At 42.6% G+C, this 16,130-nt stretch overlaps 1 long non-coding RNA gene across 1 annotated transcript in view; it reads right to left on the reverse strand.

The window, feature by feature from the left end:
- Positions 1 to 1,653: 1,653 nt before the first annotated feature.
- The window catches only part of LOC146347251 (uncharacterized), a 79,685-nt gene continuing 65,208 nt past the window's right edge, over positions 1,654 to 16,130 (reverse strand). Inside the window, exon 3 of the long non-coding RNA XR_014790216.1 lies at positions 1,654 to 1,818. This is a non-coding gene — a long non-coding RNA (uncharacterized LOC146347251). The remainder of the gene's footprint in view (positions 1,819 to 16,130) is intronic.

Raw genomic sequence — 16,130 nt, forward strand, 5'->3', positions numbered from 1 at the left:
TCTAGATAGCTGCCCATTCAAAAAGTAAGCTTCCAGTAAAGTAGACTTCCATTGACAGAGATCCAGGTTTCTCATCTTGGTAACGAAAACGATCTGTTTACTTTGAGGGTATTTTTTCCCAGTGGATGCTCATTATGACAAAATTTAGAACCCTGCTGAAAGCCTGAAACCATTTACTCACTAAACTCTCTGCGAGTATCTGGAATACTAGTTTCAAAGATGACTGCTTCCTTAGACTGTAAAATCTCAAAAGACTTCACTTCTCTAGTGCCCCATAAACATCAGAAATAGGTGAACATGGCCATAGACTCTTCATGTTACACAGTGCCTTGCTTATTAAAATACAGCTGCTTTCTTCATTAGAAAACTAAATATAGTTCAGCTCCCAGCAGACTAGTTTCTTTTTTAAATGTCTGTCTATTCCAGAGTTTCTTAGAGGAATGTTCTTTACCTTTCTCTATTTTTCAGGATATGTTAAAAAATAATGTCCCAAATAGTTAGCAAATATTGACAAGGGAGGTTGTGGATTAAAAAAAAGTTGCTAGAGCTTTGTGCAATAGCCCTGCTTTACCCTGATTCATTTATCTAAGACCACTATTTATCCAAACTAGCTGTACCTCCTCCCTATCCAGTTACACAATCCATTCAAGTATCAGCAACCTATAATTACTGTGAACATAGTACTACCAGAGTTATTTAGCATGTGTAAGTACAGGTTTCCTAAGGCTGATAGATCATTTCGACTTCAGCTGGCCTGTCAGACTCACAGGCATTGGACTGTACTCTAGTTGTGTTCTGTGGTTAGCAGGTACATGACTAGCAATCTCACATAGATTACAGAAACAGGGGGGTTAGATCCACTGAAATTAATGGAAGATGTCATAGCTAACTTAAGCCTCATTCATTTCAGTGGGTCTACTCTGTACAACTAAATCTGGATCCAACCCAAGAAGTTTCTTGGGAGGTCATGAGTTTGGCAGGCCTGAACTACAGTATCATAACATTAATTGAACCTTAAGCATCACCAGTATATTCACATTTTTACAAAACGTAATTGTATGTATTAGGTCTGAAACTGCATAGTAAAACAATTGCTTATCAACAGTGCCTGGGGGGTCATAGGATAGTTTAGATTTCTAGAACCAAGGTTGGAGACAGTGCTCGGACCCAGGAGGCTGAGCTCCCCACCCCTCCCTTCCTCCTCCCACCTGGTGTAGAGGAACCCAGCTGGCTGCCTCTTTGAGAATGCAAGGAAACTTTGGAGATGGAAGGAAGCAGTTGTGTGGGCGGGGGGCAGGAGGGACTGGGAAGGCTGGTTTATGAAGAATCCTCCAGCCTCCCCAGCCTCCTTCCCCCCCTCTCCTCAGAGCCCCAGCTAGACAGGCAAAAAAACTCATCTAGCAAAAATGCAGAGCAGGAGGAGCGCGGAGGCAAAGATCGCCTCTGTGTTCCTCCCACTCTGCACAGGATGCCTGTCAGCCTCTGAGATCTTTTCAGGGAGGAGCGGGAACGTTAAGACAGCTATCTTATACACACTTACCTGGGAGTAAGTCTCACTGAATTCAATGGGGCTTACTTCTAAGAAGACTTGCATAGGCCTGTGCTGTTGAAGTCATAAGAAACATTTTCTCTAATAATCAGTGAAATCATGTTAATTGCATTATGGGAATTTTATTTGAGCCATTTCTCAAGATCCATGAGTTTGTTCTGTTTCTCTGTGTAACACTGAGGTCTTCATGCTTTTCTAAGGTCAAATATTATAACACTCCTTGTTTACTTCAATGCTGATGGTTTCCATCTTCAACTATATATCTATATCTATATATAAAACAAATGACAAAAATATATGCTTAGGGTGCAACAGCTTACAGCTCCATTTCTAATGCTGGGTGAATTTGTAATTGTTTAAATAAAAACTAAAGGATGTGCACTTTTTAGTTTATAAATATATTAGTTTCTTTTATAGCACACATGTTTTGAGTCCCCACGATAAGAGGCTCTACTTCATTCCCATTGGATTTGGTTTGTTTGTTTTAAATCATGGTGCATCTCTGCATTTCCAAAGACTGACAGAAAGAGGGAGAGAAAATATGAAAATGTTGAGAAAGGACATGCAATATTCCTTTCCCAGGAAATAGTAGTATCCCCACTGGGAGAACTGGTATGTCTGAAATTTCCACACCAAAGGCAAATGGATAAACATTACAGCTGACACAAACTACTGAACTTTTAGTGGACATATATAGCCACTATTTGTTCCTAGCCACCCCTAATTTGAAATGGATTATCTTCTGATTAATTTAAGTGAGTGACTCTTCATAAAAATAAGCATACACCAGATTATCTATAACTTTTTGGTGCTGGTGAAAGCAATTATAGAGGGAACCAATAGGGTGCAATCTTAAAGCACATTTACTTGGAAGTATTCCTAGCAAAATCAATGGAATACAGCTCCAAGGAATGTTCTTAGGATAAGATTGACAGGTATAGAACTATATAAAGCTATACTGTGCCAGAATATAAATAAGGAAATCACAGTGGTTTAATTGGGAATATTCAGCAATTCAAAAGATTCAGCTTGCAGTATACATACAGTAGAATTTAAAATACTAATGCCAGAAGAACCATTTAGTCAGCCACAGCCCATTGCCAGTGCTGCCAGATCAGGTTCTGAAAATATAATGACTTATGAAAGTCATAAGTCTCCACGGCAACAGAAGGCAAAGCCAATGGTGGCTTGCCTGGATTTTTCAAGGAGCCAGCTTTGGTCTGCACAGAGCTCCACAAATGAGTGCAATGCACCATTCTAAGTCCCTTCACAGGAACTTACTTCCAGGTGGGGTGGGGGGATTGGAGTGAATATCATCAGAGTGGCAAAGGCTGATCAACTAATGCGAGAGGCTTCCCTGTCCTTCCTTATAGCTGACAAAACTGTGAACAAGCGAAGCATTAATTAATCCAAAGCAAACTTTAAAGAAATAGTGGTGCGGCCTTCTTTCTCCCCTGAAGCTCCTGATGCTGCGAACAATTGAAGCTTTGAAGCTTCACATTAATTACTCCCTTACAGCTGAGAAAGCAGCTTCAACATAGCACTTCACAGCCTTTAGCAGAGTTAACCCTCTGAGTACTTTGGAGCACCATGGCTCCAACCAGCCCCCGTTTTTATCCCTTTTCTCCTTTCTGCTGAAGCTCCCGATGCTGCAAAGGATCGAAGCTGCAAATTAATTACTTCTGAAAAGCAAGAAAGCAAACATTAAAGACACACAGCTTCAACATTAAGGCTCCTAAATGCATTATTTCGATGCATGGGAATCTCGGTAACTTCTGGAGTGCGCATTTTGGGAACAAGACTCATTGACTACAATGGGAGTTACTTCTGAGTAGACACACATATGTTTGCGCTGGGAAAGACACGGATAGGAAACACAGGGATAGGAAACAAGCCCCGTTCCAACCCAATGCAGCACAGGGTCGAAGATGCGAATTAGTTACTTCTGAACAGAAATAAACCAAACATCGGAGAATTGCAGCTTTGAGATAGCGTTTTACAGCCTTTAGGGAATTAATGCTTTAAAATGTCTATTTCAATTGAGGGGGATCTCTGTAAATTCTGAAGTGCACATTCAGGGGTCAAGCCTTTTTGACCACAATGGGAGTTACTTCTGAGTAGACACTAATTGGTTTGTGCTGGGAAACACAGGGAAGGAAAAACACCCCTTGACCGGGGTCACGGTGAAAGGCACACACCTGGGCAGGGCTAGGATATCCAAAGTAAATGCAGGGGTTGCGCACACAACAACTATACCGCAGATAACCCAACTTAAAGAAAAGAACTGGACTTAAAGTAGTCTCAGGAAATCTGGTTTTTTTGTGAAAAGTTCCAAGGTGGCTGCAGGATGGCTACGATGTCATGTGTCCCAAATGGCGTCGAAATGGAGCCAGCTCACAGCAAATTGACCGTGGATACACCTCCACTATCCTTTTTGAAGTGCAGCAACTAAAACCACACAATATTTCAAGTGGGATCACACCACAGATATTAGCAATTTTATTTTTTATTCCTTTCCTAATGATGCCAAACATGGAATTTGCCTTTTTCACAGCAGTTACAGACTGACCTTTTCACTGAGGTATCCACCATGTCTGCAAGATCCCTTTCCTGGTCAGTTACTGTCAGTTCAGATCCCATCAGTGTATATGTGAAGTTGGGATTTTTTACCCCAGTGTGCATCAGTTTACACTTGCTTACATTGAACTGCATTTGTGCCATTTCAATGCCCATTCTGCCAGTTTAGAGAGATTGTTTTGGAGCTTTTACAATCTCTTTTTATTTTAACCACCCAAAATAACATGTTGCCATCAGCAAACGTGGCCACCTCACTGCTCAGCCCTAACTCTAGATCATTCATGAACAAGATCCTTGGTGGACTCCACTTTTACATCCACCCATTGTGAAAACTGTCCACCTATTCCTACTCTCTGCTTCTTGTTCTTTAACCAGTTGCCAATTCATAACAGGACTTCTTCATTTATCACGTGACTGCCTAATTTGCTCAGGAGGCTTTTGAAAAGGTTTTGGAAGTCCAAATAAATAATGTCTATAGAATCACCCCTATCCACATGCTTGTTGACATTCTCAAAGAACTCTAGAAGGATAGTGAGACAGGATTTACCTCTGTATAAGCCATGCTGATTCTTCATCAGCAAGACTTGTCCTTCTATATACTTGATAATTTTACCTTTAAAACTTTCCATCATTTTACCCAGAACAGACATTAAGCTACCCAGCCTGTAACTTCCTTTTTAAAATCTGGCATTACATTGACCACTGGCCAGTCCTCTGGTTCGGAAGCCAATCTTAGGGACATGTTACACATTTTTGTTAGATTTGGTTAGATTTAACATTTAAGAACTCTTAGATTGATATCATCTGCACCTGGTGATTTATTTATTGTCATTTTATTCAATAAGGTCCAGAACTTAATTTCTGGTCACAACTATTTGCATTAGTTCCTCAGACTCCTTTCCTGAAAATTTCAGTTCAGGAATGAGTATCTGCCCTACATCCTCCATAGTGACGACAGATGAAAATAATTCATTCAAGTTTTTTGCTATCTCCACATCCTTCTTTAGTATCCCTGTCATCCCACATCCAACCACCTCCCTAGTCGTATTCCTGCTTCGGATGTACTTAGGGCACAATCCTATGCATTTTTAGATGGAAAGAGTCTTTCAACTCCCAGTTCTGGGCTGCATCCTATGTACACCAGTTGCTGGGGAACATGGCCAGGAAGTTGCTGCTGCACTCTTGTCCTGCTTGTGGGTTTCCCATGGGCAGCTGGTTGGCCACTGTGTGAACAGAATGCTGGAACAGATGGACCCTTGGTCTGATCCAGCACAGCTCTTCTTATGTTCTTATGTCCTTACCCTTAAAGAATGTTTTATTGTTGGTTTTAACATTACTCGTGATATGCTCCTCAAAATATTTTTTGCATCCCCTGGTGTTAGGTATACAAGGAGGTAGAAACTGCAAGGGAAAAATGATTTCAAGGAAGGAAGGAACTTTTTGCAGTACAAATATTTGGAGAAATGTTATTTCCTTTACCATAGGCCAGAACCCTATAGGTAAAATGGAAGCACACGAAACCATCTCTTAAGTTTGATCCCAAAATATTAGCACATAAACAATTTAAATTTATTAAAGAAATTTTTTTTAAAGAAATTTATTAATAACTAGTAGAACAGCATGATAGGCTGTGTGATCTACACTTTGCCTGGGCCTTTCCCCTGAAATAAGGAAAAAGCAGGGTGGGGGGGAGAGAGAGATGCAACCAACCCCCCAATGTCACACAACGGGCAGACCAATTGCAGCACTGGATACCTAGGGATGTCAGAGAATTCTGCCATGGATCTTGGTGAGGCCGAATGCCAGTGCATTCGACCCCCCAAACTCCGTGGTGGAAAGGCCTGCCCCCTGCCCCCCCGCGGATCCCCCGCGGATCCCCCCCGGGACGAGACTTACCTGGGCCGGATCTTCCAGGCAGCAGCGGCTCTGGCGGCGGCTCCGGCGGCGGCTTCAGCGGCGGTGGCTGGTCTTCCGACTGGCTGCCGCCACCGCCATTTGCAGTCTTGTAAAAAAAACCAAAAAAACCCGACGTGATAGGCTACGTAAAGATTTATGTAGCCTATCATGGCTGGGTTTAAAAAAAAAAACACGACGTGATAGGCTACGTAAAGATTTACGTAGCCTATCATGGCTGGGTTAAAAAAACAACAACTGCGTACGTAAATGGCGGCGGCTATGGCTGCCACCATTTGCATTCCTTATTTTTGGCCGTCTTAGTCTACGTAAATATTTACGTAGACTATGACGGCGAAAATAAAGGGGAACGCAAATAGCGTAGCGGGCGCTATTTGCGTCCCATTTTGATTCGCCGTTTTAGCCTACGTAAATATTTATGTAGATTAGATGGCCAAAAATAAGGAACGCAAATGGCGGTGGCCATATCCGCCGCCATTTGGGTACGCGGTTGTTGTTGTTTTTTCCTCAGAGGCCTCTGCAGCCGGAAATCTGGCTGAAGACGGCTCTGGCCTGGCTGGGCCTGGCCGGCTGCTCCGCAGAGCTGCCGCGGAGCACAGCCGGCCGTGGAGGATTCCGGGGGGGAGGAACGGATTGCCTCCCCCCCCGTCAAGGATTCCGGGGGGAGGGACGGAACGCCTCCCCCCCCACCATCAACATAATCCGCGGAAAGGTAAGTGACTTTCGTACATCCCTATGGATACCTTCTTCCCAGCTCCCAGAGATGCAGAAGGCCAGTCAGAGCAATTTTCCTCAGGCTTTTACACCTGAGGTGTCAGGCCATTGTGTCTGGTTCTTTCCCCTGCTCAGGTTCGCCCTGCCCCCTCCAGAGAGTCACACAAGAGGGTTGCTGTAATGAGGTCTCCTATTTCAGATAGACATAGATTTGGTCCTGGCAATTCCTGTCTGTCAATATTAGTTTCTTTATCCATGTGTTTCACTGGTATGGTATCGCAATTGTCCCTCAAGGACTCAGAGCAGTGTTTTTGTCTCGCAGACTTGCTAAAGGCTACTTAGTGCATTCATTATTTCACACACACCCAAAAATTTTCTCCAGTAGTCCAAAGAACTTGGATAAACACATATACCACTCACTCACAGTTACTATACAAGGCTAAGCATTGAAGATTTGTTTTGTTTAAGCCTGTGTGGTATAAAGTTATATAAATGTATATTGTGATAATTTATGGAATGCAGTACAGAAGGCTGAGAGTGAGTAGCATTGCATTTCTTCCCACGTTTCTGCTGAAATATTCATCTCCAGGTTTTCCCACCCTTATTCCATGTTTTCTTTAGCATTGCCACAGATGTTTGGGCAGCTTGCACTAGAAGAGACTTTGTCTTATTAGGAGTACACTTGTACATTTATAGAATGTAGGTGATCAGCATCCTAACTTGAGTGAACAGCTGTACCTTAATACAATTAATGTCCTCTGTGAGTATTCATTGAAAGGTTTACCCTATTCAAGCTGAAGAACAGCCATGCATTCCATCACTGCGCCTTTGATGCAACTGTTCAATAGACAGAGGACTTCTGTCTCAAAGACTGCCAACCGCATGTACTTCACTAATACTAGAGTCATTACAGATGATGGATGGATGAAAGCAAATAAGCCACTACATTTTATTGATTTATAAGTTGATTTATATTCTGCATCTTCAGCCATAACAAGGAACCTCAGAGCAGCTAAGAAAACATATATAACAATATTAAAACGATAAAATGTATCAGCATCACCACCACCAGTGACTGCTGGCACACTATAATAGATGCAACTAGGCAGAGATAGGAGCCTCATCCTTCGGTCAGAAGTAGTACTTGTGGGAAGGTGATATTTCTTTGGGAGAAGGTCATAGGTTTCAGTAGGAAGAATGAAGAGACAACTCTCATAGGGAATATTTGTTGCACTAAGCTTAACTCAGAATTAGCAAAGACTACTATGATAGTCAAGTGTCTGCTGTGGATTAGTTTGAGACTCGTTATGTGAGTTGACAAAAGAAACTGACAGAGGCACATCTTGAAACCATTCAAGGAATCTATGTCTTGTAGTGTATGCAGCAAGATGTATGCAAAGCAAAACAAGATGAAGATGAAATGTACTTTCTTGTTAACTTATTCAGAACACAATGTGTGAAACCACACATACAACAGAATGGAAATTGGAATTTATAAAAATGTGAGATTAAGCTGCAGCATTTTGAGACATGTGGCATGTGTCTCAGAAAGTTAGTCATGTCACACATTTCCCCCCTACTGAGGCATGTCACAACCTAGAGAACAAGTCACAGCCAAAACCCAAACTTCACTCATGCCCTCTGCTAAATCAAGGCATAGCTACATATGTCTCTTCAATCCTTATATATTAAGACTATTCCAAACTTTATTGGCCAAGTATGCATTTCACCAAGAGAATCTAGAATTCAAGAATATACCAATATGCCATGAGATATAACTGGCATCTGGAATTCCTAATTAACAGCCTGGATCTTCCAAAAGTTCAGATGGCAAGAGCCCTCTGAACTAACAACAAGATGTAACATTTTTACTTTTAAAATAAAATGCCTCTTTGGGATCATTCATGTGTATTAATAGAAAGCCATCTGTGTGGGGTGGCACCGCCTGCAATTCACCCTTCTCAACTCTTATCACCAGATGGAGATTGGGTCAGTGTGGTGAAGCTGCATTTTGCACAAATCAGAGGATTTTAGAAAAGATTATTTATTGACAAAAATTAGAAATAGAAATCAAAGTATTCTAACACCGTTAAAGGTAGAATGATTGTTGGCACTGAAGTATGTCGGTCGCATCTTTGCCAAGGCTGGGCTCAGACCTGGCACATGGGTACAGAACAGTGACATAGTTGATCTGCTTTAGCACACCATGACTTGGTCGCCACCTTGCCCCTTCTGTCCTTATGGAGTAGGGGAGCCTCTTCCCTCTTGTATGGTGGTGATGAAGTGTGTCAGATCTGGGCATGCCTGGGCTGATATTCTATGACAGCCTTCTGAACCTGGTGCCTCCATATGTCTTGGACTCCAACTCCCCACATTCCCCAGCCAGCCATGTTGTAGCCCAGCACATCTAGAGGAACCAGGTTGGCAAAGGCTGTTCTATGAACATGACCTTATGACTTTCCTGTAAGCAGAGCACCCCATGTCCTTATTTCTCCTGTCTCTTTCCCACCCCGCCTCAACTTCATTGTTCACTACTTTCCAATACAAAATGCTGAGGATAGAGATTCCTGCTATTTTATTTAAATGGTGCACAATTTCACCATCCTGCAAAATGCAGGAGGGTAAACTTGCTGGTCTCATAGAAAATAATGCTATAGAATTCAAATCATGTTAATTAAACATCAGATTTGAATACTCTCTAAATATGCAGAGTCATAGCATCCTGTGATTTGTATATATAAGAAAGAACTCTTCTGGAGAAGGATGTTAGCATGTTGTTACTGAGGAGCTCAGCTGAGCTGCCATTTTAAAGTATGCCTCACATACCTTGACTCTAAAATCTCTATGCTGTCCAGGATGGCTGAAAAAGCAAGGGTTTAGGATTAGCCAGGATGAGGAAAGCCTTGTGCAGGTGTTCAGCCTGCTCACATGTGGGATAAAAATGGGGCGGGGATGTGGATGCACCCACAATCCCCTCCTTTAGGATTTAGAAATAAAGTGAAGTTCTGTTTACATCCAAACCTGAACATATAAAAGATATCACCTTTCTAAATCTCAGTGTTCAGTCAAACTTAACAGCAGTTTAGGTGCAACTTCAAGATCAAAGCAGAATGCTCCATCATCTTACTAGTCAGCTTTACCCTTCCTTAGCCCTTTCACCTTGTTCTGTTAGGATTCCAAGGGAACACACCGCTTTACTCTCCCACCTTCAGACCACTTTAATAGAAAACACCCCACAATATATAACTTCAGGGATATGCAGGGCTCCGGTTGCCCCCTCGTTTCCCTAACAAGGATCACATACACTGCCCCTAGTCTCCTTGGGCCTAAGACAACACTGTGATTTGCAGATGTCATCCTAGAGAAGGAAAACTACTCTCTTCCCTTGATCTATAAAAGGTAATTTTATGTTGAGTACTTATCCTTCTCTCTTTCTCTCAAACTTGCAGCTTTTTCTCGCAGCACAACCCCAAGTTCTGTGTCACCTATATATCAAGTTGCCCTGTTGCAATTAGTTCTTTATTGTTTCCTTCAGCTTTCCTATCATCCTTCCACAAACCTATCTGGTGTGTATGTATGCCTTTTAGCCACACTTGGCATGCCACGTCTTCATCTCCCTATGTTCCTTCCACCATACAAGCTGCTTGTCCAAACTGAATGCTGCTTATCTAACCAATATTTCTATTCTGTACAAAGTTGCACATTAATTAATCTACCTCTTAATATTCTGTAATAAAATTAGTATCCTTTGATCCAAGGCTTGATATGTATCCTATTGCAAATTTCCCCTTGGTACAAGTATACAGTGTGACCTCCCCATGGTGCACCATAACTCTAGTTCAAACTCCTAAAATATACATGTCAGTTGGGTATGTGGGTATACATGTATAGATGCATGCATGCATGCATGCACGCACGTACATGTGACCGAGGATATGCAGTGATAATGTGTATCAACTGAGTATGTGAGCAATTATTTATCACTAAGAGAGCAATCCAATGGTCCATAGACAGCAACCGGGCTGCCATAGGATGCTGCAGATCTCCTCCTCTGCGCCTGTAGACAGAGCTATGAGTACGGAGGAGGCGAGCCCATCATGAATCTTCCCTCCCTCCCCCCTTCCTCCCCCCCAGGCACCATGGAAAGCTTCTTTCATGAGATCAAGTTCTTAAGAGAAGTTGGAGAGAGAGAAAAGGGGGCATGATGGTGGGCAGGGCGGGCGGGAGAGGAGAAGCTGGGATATGCATAATCCTAAGGCCTCTCCAGTCCACTCCCCAGACACAGAAAGGTAAGTCAGCTAGATAAGCTCAGAGGCCCATCTAGCTGTTTTTTGCAATCTAAATGGAGGAACAGAGGTAAGATCACCTCCGTCCTCTTGCCCTGCCTGGGTCTTGACAGCAGAGCATAGGACAGGCAGAGAGCTCTGCCTCTTATCATTCCAGGTGGTTATGAAGACAATAGATTCAAACCTGGATCTTAATTCTTGTCATATCACTGATACCACAAAAGCGAAAATGGCCAAGTTGATTTCACTGGCAGTACTCTGATTAAAAGTCTTGTTGCTTAAATGTGAGCACAATTATTCAGGATAAGGCTTTAGAAGTCATGTAAACAGAAGGGCTAATTCAAATGCATGCTTTGTTTCTTTTTTTGTCCAAGCTGTATTGTTTTTTTCAGTCAACTCAGGTTGAATTTGCATGTTGTTGATTCAGCTTGCTTGTGAATCCAAAACACAGATCAACTCACAATCAGAAGATGGCAAAAAGTAGGTTAATCAAACATGGATTAACATATTCTCAGGATGCCAATTGAACCGTGCACACAACCAGTTTAACAAGTGCGGATTCGATCAGGGATAGCTGAAGAAAAAAAATGTTTTATTAATCCAGTTAATTTACTTTGAAATTGTACTTTTAATTACATGATGAACCTGCAGATTGTTTAAATGCCTAGCAATCCCATGACTGTTTATTTGTCCCTTATATATTGCATGACTGTCACTTACGCTGTTTGTGATGCCATCTCTCTTCCTCCATTCAGATCCCACTCCAAAATCTACCTTTCCATGAGGCCTTTCATATAACCTCCTAGTTCCCATGCCCTACTGAGGGTCAAACTACACATTATGTTAAATGCATAGCAGGCAGCTTTGTCAGTTTTTTTTTTTTTTTTTAATGAATACCAAATGCACTGGGATGGATTTTCATTGGGACCTCAGAGCACAAGTTGGGGAATTTGAATTCTTCCCTCCTCAGCCATGATCCTGACAAAAATCACAGCCCCCAGCCCCACATCCAGCAATTAGCTTTAGAAAAAAGGCCCCATTGACACCAATGGGAGCTTCTTTTCTAAAGCCAACTACCATGCATGGGAGTGATTTTTACTGGGATTGTGGATGGGGAGGGAAGGGTTAAATGTCTTCCCCATGTGCTGTGGTCCCAGTGAAAACCGCACACCCTTGTGCTTAGGATTAATTTTTAAAACCCAGACAAAGCTGCATGCTACAAGTTTAACAAAATGTGTGTAAGCTTAAGCACATGCAACTGAAACGACCACAAGTTGCTTCCCTTTTTACACTTGTTTCTATTCCCCTCCTGTTCTTCTGCTGTTTCTTTCTCTTGTACTCTGTAAAGCCATGCACACCGGTGGTGCTATGTAGATAATAATAATAAATAATATTATCTGTTGTTTTCCTATTGCATTTGTAGAACATAACAAAAGATCCAAAATTAAACAGTTAAAAAGGGGGTGGAGAAGAGAGGTGTTAAAGCAGTTTTATGTTTTAAAAACAATACAAGGAGTGAAGAAGGAAACTGTGATGTTGTCATCAGCATTATCATTGTCGTCATCATTATTGAGGTTTGGGATGGAAAATAATTCTCTCATGTCCAGAATATTAGAGAAGGATAGTAAATAAGCAGGGTAAGTAATGACTTCTATATCATATCTACAGCTGAGCAAATACCATTTTGAAAAGGCTTTTCTAGGCCCGTTCCAACCCTACTATTCTATGATTCTATGAATGTCTCCTGGGGGCAATCTTCACGAGAACGGAATGAGAAGCAAGTTGGAGTATTACCTGGATTTTCATGGAATTGGCTTTGGTCCATCAGGGACACATGATGCCAGTTGCACCCGGCTAAATGTACGATCACCCTTTCCAGCAATAACAAGTTCACGAATTTAACCCCTCTACCTTGTGTGCACCTCGCCAACAGTTAGTTTTGTAGGATGAACGGGGCACACACACATCAGTGAGATCTTTCAGGTCACTCTCCCTAGTTGGCTGGGGTAGCCAAGTGGTTACCGGTTAGTTCAAGCAGTTGTGGTTACTGCAATGTGCGATAGGGAGAAAATGCTTTTACGATTTACCCTGTTTATTAAAAAAAAAATACTTGAGGGGTCCTAAACAGAGGTCACCTAAGTATGCAGGGTGGCTGATGTAGTTAAGAAGATAAAAAGCAACCACAACAACTGACAAAGTGAAGCGAGGAAAATAAATACTGGAACTCTGGAGTGCCTGGCTGTGAAATGGTGGAAACATTGGGGAAATACAGACAGGTGAAACACCCCTTGACACACCCCTGGGCAGGGCTATCACGCCGACGTAGGTGCAGAGAATAGGAATACACAGCACGAGAAGCATGAAGAACCCGAATTAAAGGGAAAAAAAACAGGGTATAAGTAGCCTCAGAAAATATGGATTTTTTTACTGCAAAGCCTGAGATGGCCTCGGTTTTGCCACGACGTCATCTGCTGCCAACGACCTCCAAACGCTCCCAATCCGCAGGAAATCACCGCGAGAACATCCCCCAGGACATAACAGGAAGCATCTGAAATCTGGTGCAGCGGTGCCTACATGTACACAGTAGTTGGGTGCTTATATTGTCCTTTCAGGTATCAGTTGCACAGCACATGGAACACCTCATTAGAAACTCAGCTACTGGGATTTTTCAGAATTCATTTACTCAATATACCCAGGAACTTTCTGCTCACAGAAAGCAGAATCAACTTTTTGAAAGGCTAGGCTACTCCAACCATTATAAGACTAGGCTAATGTGAGACACAGTTTACCAATGCTTCACCTTGATGTCAGGACTTAGGCCTTGATCACAAGAAATAATGTTTATTCATTTATATTTATATTCCATCTTTCTTCAACAAAGCTCAAGGTGGTATGACTAGGCTTCCCAGTAATCTCATATTCAGGCACTTACTGGAATCAGACCTACTTCAACAAAGTTGCTGCATCATGTTCCTTCAGACCATAGCCCTGGTCCATAATAATGAAGACAATTCCATGGAGCATGTGCAAAGTGCCTTTCCCTTTGCCAGCTAACCTGCTCTGATGGTGTCCTTCTATCTCAAATGGAAATGCCATTCCATCCTGAACGTTGTCCATGGCCAAATGTCAGAACTTGTTTTGAACATCTAGCTGTCTTGGAACATGTGGAATAAAGAGACTGCTCTGAGCATGTATGAAATGTGCTCCCCTCACTAATGGAGAGCCATCACCCAGTTTACATATTTCTGGGATTAGGAGCAAGGTTCTTTAGTAGCCTTGAATTCATGCATCAGCATCTCTTTCAAGAATAAAACTCTCCACTAAGGGAGCAATCCTATGGCCACTAGACAGAGGCTGGACGGCCATAGGATATGCTGTTTGCCAGGAACCGACCTTGGAGCCTGTGCTCTGAGGTTGGTTCCCGGAAAACCGACCTCCCCGCACTTCTGCGCTGCCTTGCAGGCAGCACGGAACAGCCCTGTCCTCCGTGCTCACAAGAGGAGCGTGGAGGGGCCGGAAAGGGGTGTGGCTGGGGGCATTCCAGGAAAGGGAGATCGTAGCAGCCTGTACGACACATCCAATGTGTCATACAGCAGCCTTCTTCCCTGCTCCATGTGTCTGCGGCTAGACAGCTGCAATCAGCTGTCTAGCAGAAAAAGCAGGGCAGGAGAAGTGTGGAGGGAACGATCCCCTCCGTGTTTCTCCTGCCCTGCTTTGGATAGGCAGTCGCCTCCGAGTTTGGAGGCTGCCGCCTATCTAGATATAATTGCGCCCTTAGAGAATCACACATCTGGGATACAGGGAGGGAAGGTCTCCCATGTGATTTCTAGGCATGCCTGATCTCTGGCACCTCTCATTTTAAAAACAAAACATTATTATAAGCCCATTTCAACATTATGAAGAATTATTTATTTTTGAAAAGAGATCTCCAGAAGTAATTTTCTGACTTCGTTCTTAGTTCACCAGAGGATACTGCTATAATCATTTGAAGGTTGTGAAAAGACATGTGTAAATTTCTTGCTCAATGGCTTCTTTATTCTGATGTCAAATATTTGATTTTCTTCTATTTCAAATAATAATAATAATAATAATAATAATATCCTGTTAACTTTAAAAACTGTTAATTTAAGCACCATTAGAAAATTGATATCTTTCCTTTTTAATGTATTTAAATGTCAAGACTTGTTAGTGCCAGATTCTTACTCTGGACGTGACAAATGTAGGACTTAATCATGGGAAGCTTGCTCCTGAGTGCTAACCATTCATAGCCAGTAGCATGTATGCTGCACATTTGGCTGACACTACCACGCAGTGAGCAAGGATGGGGGTGTACTAGGCATAACCCAACATTTCACATATGCAGAAAGGCCTTTAGTATTCTGTGCCCTTGTGATTCTTAGTCCAGCACAGCACAGGCCTTGGCATATTCATACAGTAATATGTACAGTGTGAATACAGCATCCTTCAGTGCTGGCTGCAGGTTTGGGGGGGGGGGGCTTGGGTAAGACATCCTCAATGGCTCCCCTTACTTAGCCAGCCTACTCCTTCACTGCCACTGTCACCAGCTGCTGCTGCTCTTATTCCTCATGATTTCTGCCTGCTTGCCAAACAGAGAGCCAATGAGAAAACAAGCAATGACAACTACCACCACTCCTTCTCACCACTTCTGTTCCCTTGTTTGCTCACTCCCTCTGGCCTAGAGCAAGAGATGGGTGAACAAGCAGGCTGCAGTGCTGAAGATCTGCAGCAGGTTGAGGGGCTTCATGACAATGGGCCCCTGATAAGATGTGGGTCTTGCACATACACCCAAGTGCCATGTGCAAATGACAACCTAGTGGTACACCAAACTACAGGACCTAAAATTTTCCTCCTTCCCTTTTACTTTAAGACACATCATCTGTCTGTGGGATGAAGGGAATCTTTGGAGCTCACAGCATTGAGAGAAGCCTCTTTTCCCCCTCATCATTAATTGTATTGGCATAGCAAGGGTGCCAAGCAGGAGCTTAAAAGTGTTTGGGCACAGAGACAGTGTCACAGTCAGTATTTTCCCCCTCTGTGCCAGTTCTACAAAATGGCTAGCATCCTTTGCA

Source organism: Heloderma suspectum, chromosome 4, assembly GCF_057233095.1.
Source record: "Heloderma suspectum isolate Gila_16-S chromosome 4, 16-S_ref, whole genome shotgun sequence".
In the NCBI taxonomy this organism is placed as follows: domain Eukaryota; kingdom Metazoa; phylum Chordata; class Lepidosauria; order Squamata; family Helodermatidae; genus Heloderma; species Heloderma suspectum.